Below are 15,423 nucleotides of genomic sequence, written 5' to 3'. Positions count from 1 at the left end.
AATGGCATAAGCCATATGTGAGGGTTTTTAGGGTTTTCTTATTTGATTTCTTTCTCTTTTTATTTGATTTGCTTTGTGATCATCTCTTGATCACTTTAGGGTTTTAGGGTTTATCACATAAGCACACTAACAATCATCATGGCATATCACTCAAAATGCACAAGTCCTATGCATGGCACTATATGCAAATAAAAGTTTTTGTTGGTTCTAAAATTTTGGATCTCTGGAATTCTTCTTCTTCTTCTTCTTCTTCTTCTTCCTTTTATTGAAATTTGGGATGTTACAAACCCTTACCCCTTACAAAATATCTCGTCCTGAGATCTAAAAGAAAATTAGGTACTAAAGAGATTGGGGTACTCCTTCTTCATGAAGTCTTCGCGTTCCCAAGTGGCTTCGTCTTTAGTATGGTTGCTCCACTGAATCTTCAGAAACTTGATGCTTCGGGTGCGGGTGGTTCGGTAAGCTTCCTCTAGTATGCGAATCGGCACTTCGCGGTACGTCAAGTCCTTGTTGATATCCATCGATCTGTGATCGATGTTCTTGAACACTTCGGTCTTCTCGGGGACTTCAAGGCACTTCCGGAGGAGTGAGATATGAAACACGTCGTGCACGGCCGACATTTCTTCTAGTAGCTCCAGTTGTTAAGATACTTCGCCTTGGCGACTCAGAACTTTGAAGGGTCCGACATATCGGGGTGCAAGTGTTCCTTTCAGCTGGAATCTCTGCATTCCTTTCAGAGGGGATACTTGGAGATAGACAAAATCTCCAATCTCGAAGGTCATCTCTCGGCGTCTCTTGTTGGCGTAGCTCTTCTGTCTTGATTGCGCCGTCTTGAGGTACTCGCGGATCTTGTGTACTTTCTCTTCGGATTCACGAAGAACATCTGGTCCGAAGACTTGGCTTTCTCCGACTTCTGACCAATTCAGAGGGGTACGGAACTTTCTTCCGTACAAGGCTTCAAAGGGGGCCATCTGCAAGCTGGCTTGGTAGCTGTTGTTGTAAGAGAATTCTGCATAAGGCAGACAATCTTCCCACTTGGATCCATATTCCAGTACACATGCTCTCAACATGTCCTCCAGTATCTGGTTGACTCTTTCCGTCTGTCCATCGGTCTGCGGGTGATAGGCAGTGCTGAAATTCAGACGGGTTCCAAGTCCTTCGTGCACTTTCTGCCAGAATCTCAAGGTAAACTGTGATCCTCTATCTGACACTATCGACTTCGGGGTTCCGTCCAGGGCGACTCTTCTGGAGATATACAACTCAGCTAACTTGGGGCCTTGGTATGTGGTCTTGACGGGGATGAAATGGGCTACCTTGGTCAGCCTATCGACAACTACCCAGATTGAATCATTTCCTTTGCTGGATTTGGGCAAACCTGTGATAAAGTCCATTCCTACTGAGTCCCACTTCCATTCTGGAATCTTTAGTGGTTGCAGCAATCCTGCGGGTCACTGATGTTCCGCCTTGACTCGTTGACAGATGTCACACTTGGCGATGTAGCTGCCGATTTCTCTCTTCATTCCATGCCACCAGAATTGTTCCTTCAGATCTTGATACATCTTGGTACCTCCGGGGTGGATTGAGTAAAGGGTGTCATGGGCTTCTTTCAGGATGACTTGCTTCAATTCAGAATCTGCTGGCACACATAGGCGTCCTTTGTACCAAAGAACTCCGGCTTCATCTACGGTGAATCCTGGTGCTTTCCCTGCAGCTATCTGGTTCTTGATTCCGTCAATGCTAGCGTTTCCTTTCTGGGCTTCCTTGATCTGACTAATCAAGGTGGGTTGAAGCTCTATGCTGGCTAGGAATCCTTCACTAACAAGTTCAAGTCTAAACTGTTCAAACTCATGAAACAAGCTGGGTTGCTCGATTGCGATCATGGAGTACAACTGACACGGCAGTCTACTCAAAGCATCCGCTACCACATTGGCCTTGCCGGGGTGGTAGTGAATTTCCATGTCGTAATCCTTGATCAATTCTATCCATCTGCGATGCCTCATATTCAGCTCCTTCTGGGTGAAGATATATTTCAGGCTCTTGTGGTCGGAGTAGATCTCGCATCGATTACCCATGAGGTAATGATGCCAAACTTTCAAGGCTAGGACAACGGCTGCAAGCTCTAAGTCATGGGTTGGATAGTTCTGCTCATGTTGCTTCAGCTGTCTTGAAAGGTATGATATCACTTTGCCCTCTTGCATCAGTACACATCCAAGACCAATCTTGGAAGCGTCGCAATAGACGTCAAAGGGCTTGGTGATGTCTGGCATGATCAGGATTGGGGCTGAGGTCAATCTACTCTTGAGTTGTTGGAAACTCTCTTCACATTTGTCAGTCCATTCGAACTTCTTGTCCTTCTTCAACAGTTGTGTCATTGGTCGAGCGATGCTCGAAAAGCCTTCGACAAATCTCCGGTAATATCCAGCTAATCCAAGAAAAGCGCGGACCTCGGTCTGGGTGGTTGGGGCTTGCCATTCTGTAACAGTTTTGATCTTGGCGGGATCTATGGCAATTCCTTGATATGTCCCAGGAATCCTACTTCCTTCAGCCAAAACTCACATTTGCTGAACTTGGCATATAACTGGTGGTGTCTAAGGGTTTCTAGGACAGTCTCCAAATGTTGTTCATGTTCTTCTTCGGACTTGGAATAAATAAGAATGTCGTCGATGAAGACAACGACAAACTTGTCCAAAAAGTTCATGAAGATCTTATTCATGAGGTTCATGAAATAAGCTGGGGCATTGGTTAATCCAAACGACATGACGTTGTACTCATACAACCCATATCTGGTGGTAAAGGCAGTCTTTGGAATATCGGTGGCACGGATCTTCAGCTGATGATAACCAGTCGTAAGATCAATCTTAGAGAACACTTTGGCACCGGTCAACTGATCAAACAGGTCTTCTATCTTGGGTAGGGGGTATTTGTTCTTGACGGTGACATCGTTAAGCTTACGGTAGTCCGTACATAAACGAGTGGCACCATCCTTCTTGTCCACAAACAACACAGGTTATCTCCAGGGGGATGCACTAGGTCGAATCAAACCTTTGGCTAACATATCATCGATCTGCTTCTTCAGCTCCACAAGCTCTGTTGGGTTCATACTATAGGCTCTCTGTGCTATAGGTCCAGTTCCGGGGATTAACTCGATGATGAACTAGATATCCCGATCCGGGGGCATACCAGGTAGATCATCCGGAAACACATCAGGGTATCGACAGACGACCCTGATCTGATCCAGAGTTGGCTTGGCTACACTTTGGTTGCAGGTGAATTTTCTGGGTAGTCTTTCAGATACATGTTCTACTAGGATACCGGTGCTGCTAGTCATGGTGATGGCTTTCTTAGCACAGTCAATCAGTACATGGTGTTTTGACATCCAGTCCATTCCTAGTACGACTTCCAAATCTTTGGTTCCCAGCACAATCAGATTGGCATAAAAATCTACTTCATGGATTCTGATGGGTACATTTTTGCAAAATTTTCTGGCTTTGGTGGTTGATCCGGGAATTTGAACTATCATAACATGCTTCAACTGATAGGTTGGATTTTACTTGTGCATGCAAAGTCTTCGGTGACAAAAGAATGCGATGCTCCGGAATCAAACAACACTCTGGCAGGTACGGAGTTGACAGAAAACATACCCGGTACAACATCTGGTGCTTCCTGGGCTTCTTCGGCGTTCATGTGGAAGAGACGGCCGTTGCGGTTATTGGGGTTGTTGGGGGCGAACTTCTTGCCGGTGGAGACGCGGCGTTGCTGCTGAGCAGGTGCAGCGGTGTTGGCGACATTCTTGGCTAACCTCTTGGGGCACTCATTGGAGTAGTGTCCCACCACACCACACTCATAACAAGTAATGGTGGCCTTGTCCTTGGTTGCGACGGGGATGGCGTTGCTCCTAGTCCTTGGAGCGGTGTTGGTGTTGTTGTTGTTGGTGTTGGGGGCTCTGGGCGGAGCGCGGTTGAAGTTGTTGTTGTTGTGGTGGCCTCCTGGCCTGGAGTTTCCTCCACTCCGGTTCTGATAACCCGGGCGTGAAGTCTACATCTGGGGCTTGTTGTTGTTTCTCAGAGTGAAACCCCCGCTTGAGCTGGGACAATACTTAGGGGCGTTGCTGGGCCCACTCTGGTGCATCATGCGGCGTTTGCGGTTCTCGTTGGCTTGGTTCAACTTGCCTTCCATCTGGATGGCGGAGTCCACTAGGGCTTCAAGGTCGGCGAAAGGGATATTGACGAGGACAGTCTCCATCTCATCATGCAGTCCGTTCAGGAATCTCTCCTGTCTCTTCTCGGTGGTGTCGGTCTCGTCGGGGGCGTACCTTGACAGTGTAAGGAACCTGTCGCGGTATTCTACCAGCGTCATCCGTCCTTGCTTGAGTTCGCGGAACTCGTCCCTCATCTTCTTGATAAGACCCGGGGGCACATGGTACTTGCTGAACTTGAGCTTGAAGTCTGCCCAAGTCATGACTTGACCTCCGTTCATGGCACGGGTGCTAGTCCACCAGGCTCGGGCTGGTCCGGCAAGGTAATGGGTTGCGAACAAAACCTTCTCGTTGGCTTCCACTCCGGCTACTTCTAGGTTGTTCTCCATAGTCTGGAGCCAGTCATCGGCGTCGAGGGGTTCCTCGGTCTTGCTAAACACCGGAGGGTTGGTGTTCTGGAAGTTCTTGGGCTTTGATCCGGGGTGGTCATGATTTCCATGGCCTTGGTTGACAAGGTTTTGCAGTGCTGCGATGTTGGCTTGGCGTCCAGCTCTGTCAGTCTCCCTGTCGGCCATCAGGGTCTACAGCAGTTGCATCATGGCATCGTTGTCGTTGCGATTGGGAGGGGCCATCTGAACATAGAGAAGATCATGAGATAAGAGGGAAACTTCTATGGCTTATTTTGAGTAAGTTCAAAAATTTGAAACTGGAATTCTTTTGATGACAAACACAAACATTCATTCATTCATTCATTCAACATCACACATTACAAACTAATACTTCCCATGGTTTTAAGAACAATTTCTCATGCTACGATACAACGGGCGGGATACAACTCACACCAACATAAGTGATCAAGTGCAACTACTCCTCATCATCGACGTCGATGGGGACGAAGTCGTCTGGTCCAGCCTCCAGGAACTCGTAGTCCTCCTCCTCGGTGAACTCGTCCTCCTCAAAGTCATTGTCGTCGCTCAGGAAGGCTCCTCCTCCCTGAAGGTCGATACCTCCATCGTCTTCCTCCATCTCTCTCAGCTGGTCCTCCTGGGCCTTGACAGTAGCCTCCAAAGATGGTGCCTCAACTCCGGGTGCGGCTGCAGCTCCATGGGCACTCCCATGGCATCACACCTCACAAGATGCGCAAAGCGAGATGCGAGGATGCGCACCACATTCTGCCCGCAGAGGCGAGCAAGTGACTCCTGAAGGGCACGTGCAAGACCGTCGAGCCAGTTGCTCTCACGGAAGGATAAGAGGATCCTCTCCGAGGTGGGAGGCTCCATCTTGCCCCTCAAGTCAGCAGTGATGATCCACTGCAACTCTCCTCCAGCCTGGTCGTTCACCTAGATTCCGTGGAACTCGAGGTGTGGGCGTCCAGGAAAGTTCGAGAGGGGTTGAGGTTGTGCTCGAAGATCAAGCTTCCACCATTCCCAAGCTGGTAGAACTTGGTGTTGATGGGTTCATTCGGCTCCATCTGAAAGCGAAATGGATAAGTAAGTTAGAGAGCGAACAAGTGTGGCAAAATTTTAAGTAGATTCAAACAAGAAAGAGCATGATTCATCAATTTTTGAAAAGATCTCAAAGAAAAGAGTGTGAATAAATTTTCATAAATATTCTCTTCATTTGATTTCAAAGTTAAGTTTTTCTGAACGTCCATTCTAACTAGGGTCTTCTAAGGTCAAACAATGGCTCTGATACCAACTTGTCACCACCCGGATTTTTAAGTCCAGATGCCTATTATGTCATTCATCGCAATCCCAGGAATATTGTTGTTGCGGGGCATAATAATCGAATATCATAGTCATCATTTATTACAAACCATATTGTCTTACAAATTCAGATCACATGATCCATATTACACAAATAGTTGATCTATTGATCAACGAACAAACACAAGTTCATAGCGGAAGCGTAAATAGAAATGGACTCTCTAGTCCACAGGCCAACGCTTGACGTCGGAAGACTCCTAGTTGTCGTAGGCGTCCTGCTGGTCATCTCCTTGGTAGTTCTGTTCATCTTCATACTCTGGCCATTTGAATAGCCAGGGACACAGACGTGAGTACTTTAAGTACTCGCAAACTAATACTAGTGTAAGTGCTATCAATTCTAGTAAGGGGTGCTAAGCTCTAGTTTCTTTTGCATGAAGCCAATTTTAGTTCACAAGTATTTGATAAAGACTCTTTCATGTGCTAACTAACTCAAGTGGGAACATTAGTGTCATTCCCATAACTCAGTTGTGATTCAATTCAATTCAGTTCAATTCACCGTTCACTTCATCAACCTTTTCAAGAATCTGACACGGGAAACTGTATGGACTTTCCAACCGTCCGTAACCGTGGACACGGCTATTCGAATAGGTTTACACTCTGCAGAGGTTGCACACTTGTGCCACAACATTTGATTACATCCGTCAAGGATAGCCCTGAATCATCGTAACTCGGTACGCGGATCATCAACCATAACCTTTCACTTACATAACCTAGTATAGGCACCTCTCCCCATGAGCTTGGCCTCCCAGTGAAGACCAACTGTCAACCTAGGAACTGCACAGGGCTTGGCCGTACAATTCACCTCAATTCACATCATATCTCATACAACGGAGGCAGCCTCGGCATAACCCCTATGATGTGTGTTCAGAGGGAACCCATACTAAGATGCATAAACTTCCAGTTAAGCCCTACCCATAATCAGGTATTATGGGGGTACTCAAAAATTGGAAAGGTATCGCATCCAAACCAATATCAGTTTTAAGTAAAAAAAACCATCTTCTCCAAGTCGTATTCACCTTCAAAATCATTCAATGGAATGACTCATCATTCCAAGGTTTCAAATTCATTTCAAGTCACATGTTCCCATCTAGAGTAGTCAAGTTTTAGTATTTAGCACTAGCACTAATCATGAGGGGTGCTAACTTGCTTGGCTAGCTTTGAGACTAACTTTGTTACTCTAGTAACCTTCTTAACTTAGACCAAAGTTAACTATAAAAGTAACTCTTCAATAAAACAAGTAAAAACTTGTACGATAGAAACTTGGGATAGGATTGTGGTAAGAAAGGTAAGACTAATGGTGCCTTGCCCAAAAGGGCTTTGCACTTTGCAAGAATATTAGCTTGCCTTGGTAGTGGTCAAAGTTCTCCTCTTCCTCCTCTTTGTAGCAACCTTCCTCTTCCTGGTATTCTCCGGTGCTAGCGTCTAAATTCGAATACGAGGTATAATCACTCAACAAGTTCAATAGCTATACTAAGCACAACATCACTTCACACAAACTATTCTAATCACACACATAACACAATTAGGTGCATTGGTTTTCTTTCTTGAGGAAAAATAATTTCCTCTCATTACATATGTAAATGATAGTTTCCATTTAGTGTTTGAGGAAATAATTTCCTCTCATTGAATCTTCTTAAGATTTAACTTCCTCCATAATCATGCATGAAATCATGTTGACTTAAGTCAATGATGCGTGTAGTTGACACGTCCGTTGGGAACCCCAAGAGGAAGGTGTGATGCGCACAGCGGCAAGTTTCCCTCAGTAAGAAACCAAGTTTTAATCGAACCAGTAGGAGTCAAGAAGCACGTTGAAGGTTGATGGCGGCGGGATGTAGTGCGGCGCAACACCGGAGATTCCGGCGCCAACGTGGAACCTGCACAACACAACCAAAGTACTTTGCCCCAACGAAACAAGTGAGGTTGTCAATCTCACCGGCTTGCTGTAACAAAGGATTAACCGTATTGTGTGGAAGATGATTGTTTGCGAGAAAACGAGTAGAACAAGTATTGCGAGTAGATTGTATTTCAGTATAGAGAATTGGACCGGGGTCCACAGTTCACTAGAGGTGTCTCTCCCATAAGATAAACAGCATGTTGGGTGAACAAATTACAGTTGGGCAATTGACAAATAGAGAGGGCATAACAATGCACATACAAGTCATGATAAGTATAGTGAGATTTAATTGGGCATTACGACAAAGTACATAGACCGCTATCCAGCATGCATCTATGCCTAAAAAGTCCACCTTCAGAGTTATCATCCGAACCCCCTCCGGTATTAAGTTGCTAACAACGAGACAATTGCATTAAGTATTGCGCGTAATGTAATCAGTAACTACATCCTCGAACATAGCACCAATGTTTTATCCCTAGTGGCAACAGCACATCCATAATCTTAGAGGTTTCTGTCACTCCCTCAGATTCACGGAGACATGAACCCACTATCGAGCATAAATACTCCCTCTTGGAGTTACAAGCATCTACTTGGCCAGAGCATCTACTAGTAACGGAGAGCATGCAAGATCATAAACAACACATAGAGATGAATTGATAATCAACATAACATAGTATTCTCTATTCATCGGATCCCAACAAACGCAACATATAGAATTACAGATAGATGATCTTGATCATGTTAGGCAGCTCACAAGACCCGACAATTAAGCACAATGGGGAGAAGACAACCATCTAGCTACTGCTATGGACCCATAGTCCAGGGGTAGACTACTCACACATCACTCCGGAGGCGACCATGGCGGCGTAGAGTCCTCCAGGAGATGATTCCCCTCTTCGGCAGGGTGCCGGAGGCGATCTCCTGAATCCCCCGAGATGGGATTAGCGGCGGCGGCGTCTCTGGAAGGTTTTCCGTATCGTGGCTCTCGGTACTGGGGGTTTCGCGACGGAGGCTATTTGTAGGCGGAAGGGCAGGTAAAGAGGCGGCACGAGGGGCCCACACCATAGGTCGGCGCGGCCAGGGCTTGGGCCGCGCCGCCCTGTGGTTTGGCCACCTCGTGGCCCCACTTCGTCTCCTCTTCAGTCTTCTGGAAGCTTCGTGGAAAAATAGGACCCTGGGCGTTGATTTCGTCCAATTCCGAGAATATTTCGTTACTAGGATTTCTGAAACCACAAACAGCAGAAAACAAGAATCGGCTCTTCGGCATCTTGTTAATAGGTTAGTTCCAGAAAATGCACGAATATGACATAAAGTGTGCATAAAACATGTAGATATTATCAATAATGTGGCATGGAACACAAGAAATTATCGATACGTCGGAGACGTATCAGCATCCCCAAGCTTAGTTCTGCTCGTCCCGAGCAGGTAAAACGATAACAAAGATAATTTCTGGAGTGACATGCCATCATAACCTTGATCATACTATTTGTAAAGCATATGTAGTGAATGCAGCGATCAAAACAATGTAAATGACATGAGTAAACAAGTGAATCATATAGCAAAGACTTTTCATGAATAGTACTTCAAGACAAGCATCAATAAGTCTTGCATAAGAGTTAACTCATAAAGCAATAAATCAAAGTAAAGGTATTGAAGCAACACAAAGGAAGATTAAGTTTCAGCGGTTGCTTTCAACTTATAACATGTATATCTCATGGATAATTGTCAACATAGAGTAATATAATAAGTGCAATATGCAAGTATGTAGGAATCAATGCACAGTTCACACAAGTGTTTGCTTCTTGAGGTGGAGAGAAATAGGTGAACTGACTCAACATTAAAAGTAAAAGAAAGGTCCTTCAAAGAGGAAAGCATCGATTGCTATTTTTGTGCTAGAGCTTTTATTTTGAAAACATGAAACAATTTTGTCAACGGTAGTAATAAAGCATATGAGTTATGTAAATTATATCTTACAAGTTGCAAGCCTCATGCATAGTATACTAATAGTGCCCGCACCTTGTCCTAATTAGCTTGGACTACCGGGATCATCGCAATGCACATGTTTTAACCAAGTGTCATAAAGGGGTACCTCCATGCCGCCTGTACAAAGGTCTAAGGAGAAAGCTTGCATTTTGGATTTCTCGCTTTTGATTATTCTCAACTTAGACATCCATACCGGGACAACATGGACAACAGATAATGGACTCCTCTTTAATGCATAAGCATGTGGCAACAATTATTATTCTCATATGAGATTGAGGATATATGTCCAAAACTGAAACTTCCACCATGAATCATGGCTTTAGTTAGCGGCCCAATGTTCTTCTCTAATAATATGCATGCTTAACCATAAGGTGGTAGATCGTTCTTACTTCAGACAAGATGAACATGCATAGCAACTCACATGATATTCAACAAAGAATAGTTGATGGCGTCCCCAGAAACATGGTTATCGCACAACAAGCAACTTAATCTATACCTAATAATAAAGGAGCTAAGGTTTCTGCCAAAATTTTCGTCAACGCTTTTTTTCGGACCGTTTTACCCTCCCACCAAATCGCATAATACTGTAGATGCCACCGTGTGTACCGGTTCGCTGCTGCTTCTTTTTTCCCATCGGACCGAATATCTCCTCCAGATTTCTACCCCAGTCCCACGATCCCCTCCTGAAACATTTCCCTTCTCCCACAATCCCCTCGTGATGAGACGGAGTTGCAGGAGCTTCCCTCCGCTAAATCCTCTGTGCGAGTTGAGGCACCTCATCAGGTCCTTCATCTGCGGACGACGACCCGGCCGAGGCGGCCGGAGTAGCTCCTCCCATCCTCGCCGGAGGACAGCCGCATCCCGTGGTGAGCAACATTTAAGAAGCGTCGAGCACGATGGCCGGACTCCTAGGTAGCAGCGACCGGTTGGGCTGGTCGTCCTTGACGGACGCTGCGAGGACCTGCGCTGAGCGGCGCCACGGCGAGCAGCGGGGCGCAGTGCGGGAGCCGTGGAGGTTGGTGCGGCCACGGAAGAGTTGAAGAGCGAGGGCATGGGGGCCTGCTGGGTCAAGATTTTCTCGACGGAGGGAGGGGAGAGCGAGGAGGAGGTGGTACTATGACGGCGATGGGAGATGAGGAGGCGGCGACCGGTTGTCGAGCAGGGGCTCGAAGCCTGAGATATTATGCAGCCTATGTCTGACCGATTTCCATCGCCCTCCCTCTTGGGCCTGCCAGGTTGTTTTAGCTTCCTTGGGCTGGTTTATTGGTATTGTCTTATTAGGCCTCCGTCATTATAGTTCGTATCACAAATTCACGAAGTTACTCCAGCCAACGATACTAAGAGGATATTTTTGGTTTAATAGTCCCACACCGGTTCCTTAAACGCAGTCACAGCGGTTTATATAGCTACGCAAGTTATGGAGTATCAGCAAGCTGAGAATCAACAAACATTAGCAATATCGGTTGGCACGAAAAGCAGGAACTAAACGAGGGGCGGTATGGAAGGAATAAAATAAGAGGATGGTTGGCCCAACTCTATGACCCGTAAGGAAGAAATAAAAAAACCATTGTGGCTTCGATGAGCAGTCTGCCCTACTCTATGATCCGATCCCGCCGGTTGGCCCTACTCTATGACCCGTAAGGAAGAAATAAAAAAAATATTCCGTTGCAGTCCAGGACCGCGGCGCGCGACGATGGAGGTGGCAGCTCCACGCCGTCGTCAGCCTCGGCCGTGACCGCTAGGATAGAGGCAAACAAGTCGGTGTTTCGCAAGAACCGCATCTTCCTCAACCTCTCGCAGAGTGGTGACACTAGAGCGAGAGGCATGCATGTTATGTGTCCAACCGTGATTTCCCCTTTGATAAGTGCATGATTTTCTTGTGAAGGTATTTTGCATTGTTGCTAAACGTATTCTTTTCAAATGTATTTTGTGAACATTTTGTGGTGCGCACACTTTGCGCGATGGCTTCTTGAGTGCGTGCACGCTGCGGCAGGTCTGTTGGAGATTCGAGTGCGTGTAGTGGTGACTTGGACTTCTAGATGTGTTTTCGAAAATTGACCAAAGGTAGCTACCTGCCGTGTGTTTTTGTGCTTGATTAAATCTAGCTTCAGGTTTAATTTTCCTTAAAAAATCATCTTCTAATTTATGTCAATTTATAATTTGCAGATTTTACTAAAGCTACTTGGTTTTTGTTGCGCCAGTCTCGAACTCTCCATGGACGTCACCACCCTCCAGTCGTTGGCTCTTAAACATCAACGACTAACTCGCTCCACCTCCAGTTCTTGGGCTATCAACTCAAGGTGTACCTAGCCCCGAGAATTAAACAAATTATGTTGTTGTCTAACTCGTTCAGCAACATCGCTAGCCTAGATGTCGTTGTTCACGCTTGGCAGACTTTGTTGTTGTCTTCATCGAGCGGTTAATCGTCGAGCGTTGCTCGAAATTTGTCACGGCTAGGTTCTCAATCAAGGGGGGCCCTAGATTCAACTAGAAAGCAAACCATGTTCAACGACCTCACAATAAGGTCGCTGGTCACACAACTGAAGCAATGCACGACTACAAGCGCAACATATCAAGGTGATATAGTTGAAGCGGAAGTTGCAAGCGCAACAAGATCTCGTCTGCTTCGCAAGCCGACGGTGATAGATCAACCGACGATGATGGAGGCGGGTAATGTTGGCGCAAAGAGTAGCTGCACAGAGCATGAACTCGTTGTCATGGTGGTAGCGCTTCACGGACATCATCAATTTGGCATGGTTGGCGGCCGACATCGATGATGTATTTTTGTTCACAAGAAACAAAGTGTATATGCAGTTTTTTATCCCGATGCAACGCACGGGCACTTTTGCTATAAGAGATAAAGTGCATAAGTACATATTCAATACCACAATAGTTTTTAAGCTATTTGTCCCATGAGCTATATATTGCAAAGGCGAATGATGGAAATTTAAAGGTAGCACTCAAGCAATTTACTTTGGAATGGCGGAGAAATACCATGTAGTAGGTAGGTATGGTGGACACAAATGGCATAGTGGTTGGCTCAAGTATTTTGGATGCATGAGAGGTATTCCCTCTCGATACAAGGTTTAGGCTAGCAAGGTTATTTGAAACAAACACAAGGATGAACCGGTACATCAAAACTCACATAAAAGACATATTGAAAACATTATAAGACTCTACACCGTCTTCCTTGTTGTTCAAACTCAATACTAGAAATTATCTAGACCTTAGAGAGACCAAATATGCAAACCAAATTTTAGCATGCTCTATGTATTTCTTCATTAATGGGTGCAAAGTATATGATGCAAGAGCTTAAACATGAGCACAACAATTGCCAAGTATCACATTATCCAAGACATTTTAGCAATTTACTACATGTATCATTTTCCAATTCCAACCATATAACAATTTAACGAAGAAGAAACTTCGCCATGAATACTATGAGTAGAGCCTAAGGACATACTTGTCCATATGCAACAGCGGAGCGTGTCTCTCTCCCACACAATGAATGCTAGGATCCATTTTATTCAAACAAAAACAAAAACAAAAACAAACCGACGCTCCAAGCAAAGCACATAAGATGTGATGGAATAAAAATATAGTTTCAGGGGAGGAACCTGATATTGTTGTCGATGAAGAAGGGGATGCCTTGGGCATCCCCAAGGTTAGACGCTTGAGTCTTCTTGATATATGCAGGCGTGAACCACCGGGGCATCCCCAAGCTTAGAGCTTTCACTCTCCTTGATCATATTGCCTCATACTCCTCTCTTGATCCTTGAAAACTTCCTCCACACCAAACTTAGAACAGCTCATTAGAGGGTTAGTGCACAATCAAAATATACATGTTCAGAGGTGACATAATCATTCTTAACACTTCTGGACATTGCACAAAGCTACTGAAAGTCAATGGAATCAAAATATCCATCGAACATAACAAAACTGGCAATGCGAAATAAAAGGCAGAATCTGTCAAAACAGAACAGTTTGTATTGACGAATTTTATCGAGGCACCAGACTTGCTCAAATGAAAATGCTCAAATTTAATGAAAGTTGCGTACATATCTGAGGATCACTCACGTAAATTGGCATAATTTTCTGAGTTACCTACAGAGAAAACAGCCCAGATTCGTGACAGCAAAGTAATCTGTTTCTGCGCAGTAATCCAAATCTAGTATGAACTTTACTATCAACGACTTTACTTGGCACAATAAAACACTAAACTAAGATAAGGAGAGGTTGCTACAGTAGTAAACAACTTCCAAGACACAAAATAAAAACAAAGTACTGTAGTAAAAAACATGGGTTGTCTCCCATAAGCGCTTTTCTTTAACGCCTTTCAGCTAGGCGCAGAAAGTGTGTATCAAGTATTATCAAGAGACGAAGTGTCAACATCATAATCTATTATATACTAAAAGCAAAATAAGAATGTTTAATAGAGCCACCACGTTAAGCCACACCATCTAAATTATATTAACAGTTAGATATAAATTAAGTGGTCGTGATTTAATGAAAAATCAAATGTTACGTAACGCATGTAGTTCCATACGACACGTTTAATATAAATAGGAGACCCACATCCATAGTTTGTTTTTTGGCCGGTCCATAGTGGTCTTCTAAACGGGGAGGACTCTTCCAATTTATTAACCATGCTAATCACTTTTTCCCTTAGATTCCAATCAGAAAAAAAGTGCCCTCCCTAGCTAGGCAAGTCCGTTCAGGAAACCCAAAAGAAACACAACAAAAAAAAGTCTCTTACGCATATCAGCTTATCAGAGATTAACACGTAAAAAAAGTGTACACATATCAGCTTAGCTAGCTTGAAGTTGAAAGCCTGATTTAGTACATGTTTTAGCTATAGCTTATAAACTTATAATATAATGAAGTATAAATATATGTGAGCGTATAGATATATGTATGTGCATGGTCAAGTATATTACTCCCTCCGTCTAACAAAGAATGACTCCACTATGTCTAAATTTAGATGTATAGATGGAGTGTTCTATACTAAAAGTAATACAAATGTCTTTTTTCAAGGCACCAGGTTAATCCATATATGCTAAAGAAAATTTAAAACGATGAGTACAATCTTAATGTGTACAAAACGATCGGCTATGACAAACATTGATTGCCGGTAGAATCGAGCGATGCAGTCACGGTCGCTCATCGATTTTTTGGTTAAACATCTATCTATTATTATATACTAACAGCAAAATACGGATGTCTAATAGAGCTACCATGTTAATCCACATCATTAGAATTATTTAAGTTGGTAGATCTATGATTTACTGGTCAAGATTTAAAGATTTTACATAACATCTAGAAGTGCATATTTTGTGAACATACACAATATGTCATGTTCGACACGTACGTGGAATCGAGAAAAAAATAGAAAGCGTGCTGATTTGAAACGGTCATACCACATAGTCAAAACGTGTATGCATAGGACTCTGTTTGTGCCCGCTACAAAAAAAAAAGGCCTACACGAGCTAGATAAAAGATGCCTAGATGGTGTCCTGATGGTATACGTGTATATTTAGGCAAGGTCTATTTTTTAATCTTTAATCAAATACAATACCGAGTCAAAC

This window comes from Lolium rigidum, chromosome 4, assembly GCF_022539505.1.
Source record: "Lolium rigidum isolate FL_2022 chromosome 4, APGP_CSIRO_Lrig_0.1, whole genome shotgun sequence".
NCBI classification, from domain to species: Eukaryota; Viridiplantae; Streptophyta; class Magnoliopsida; order Poales; family Poaceae; genus Lolium; species Lolium rigidum.
This window is presented reverse-complemented; position numbering follows the sequence as displayed.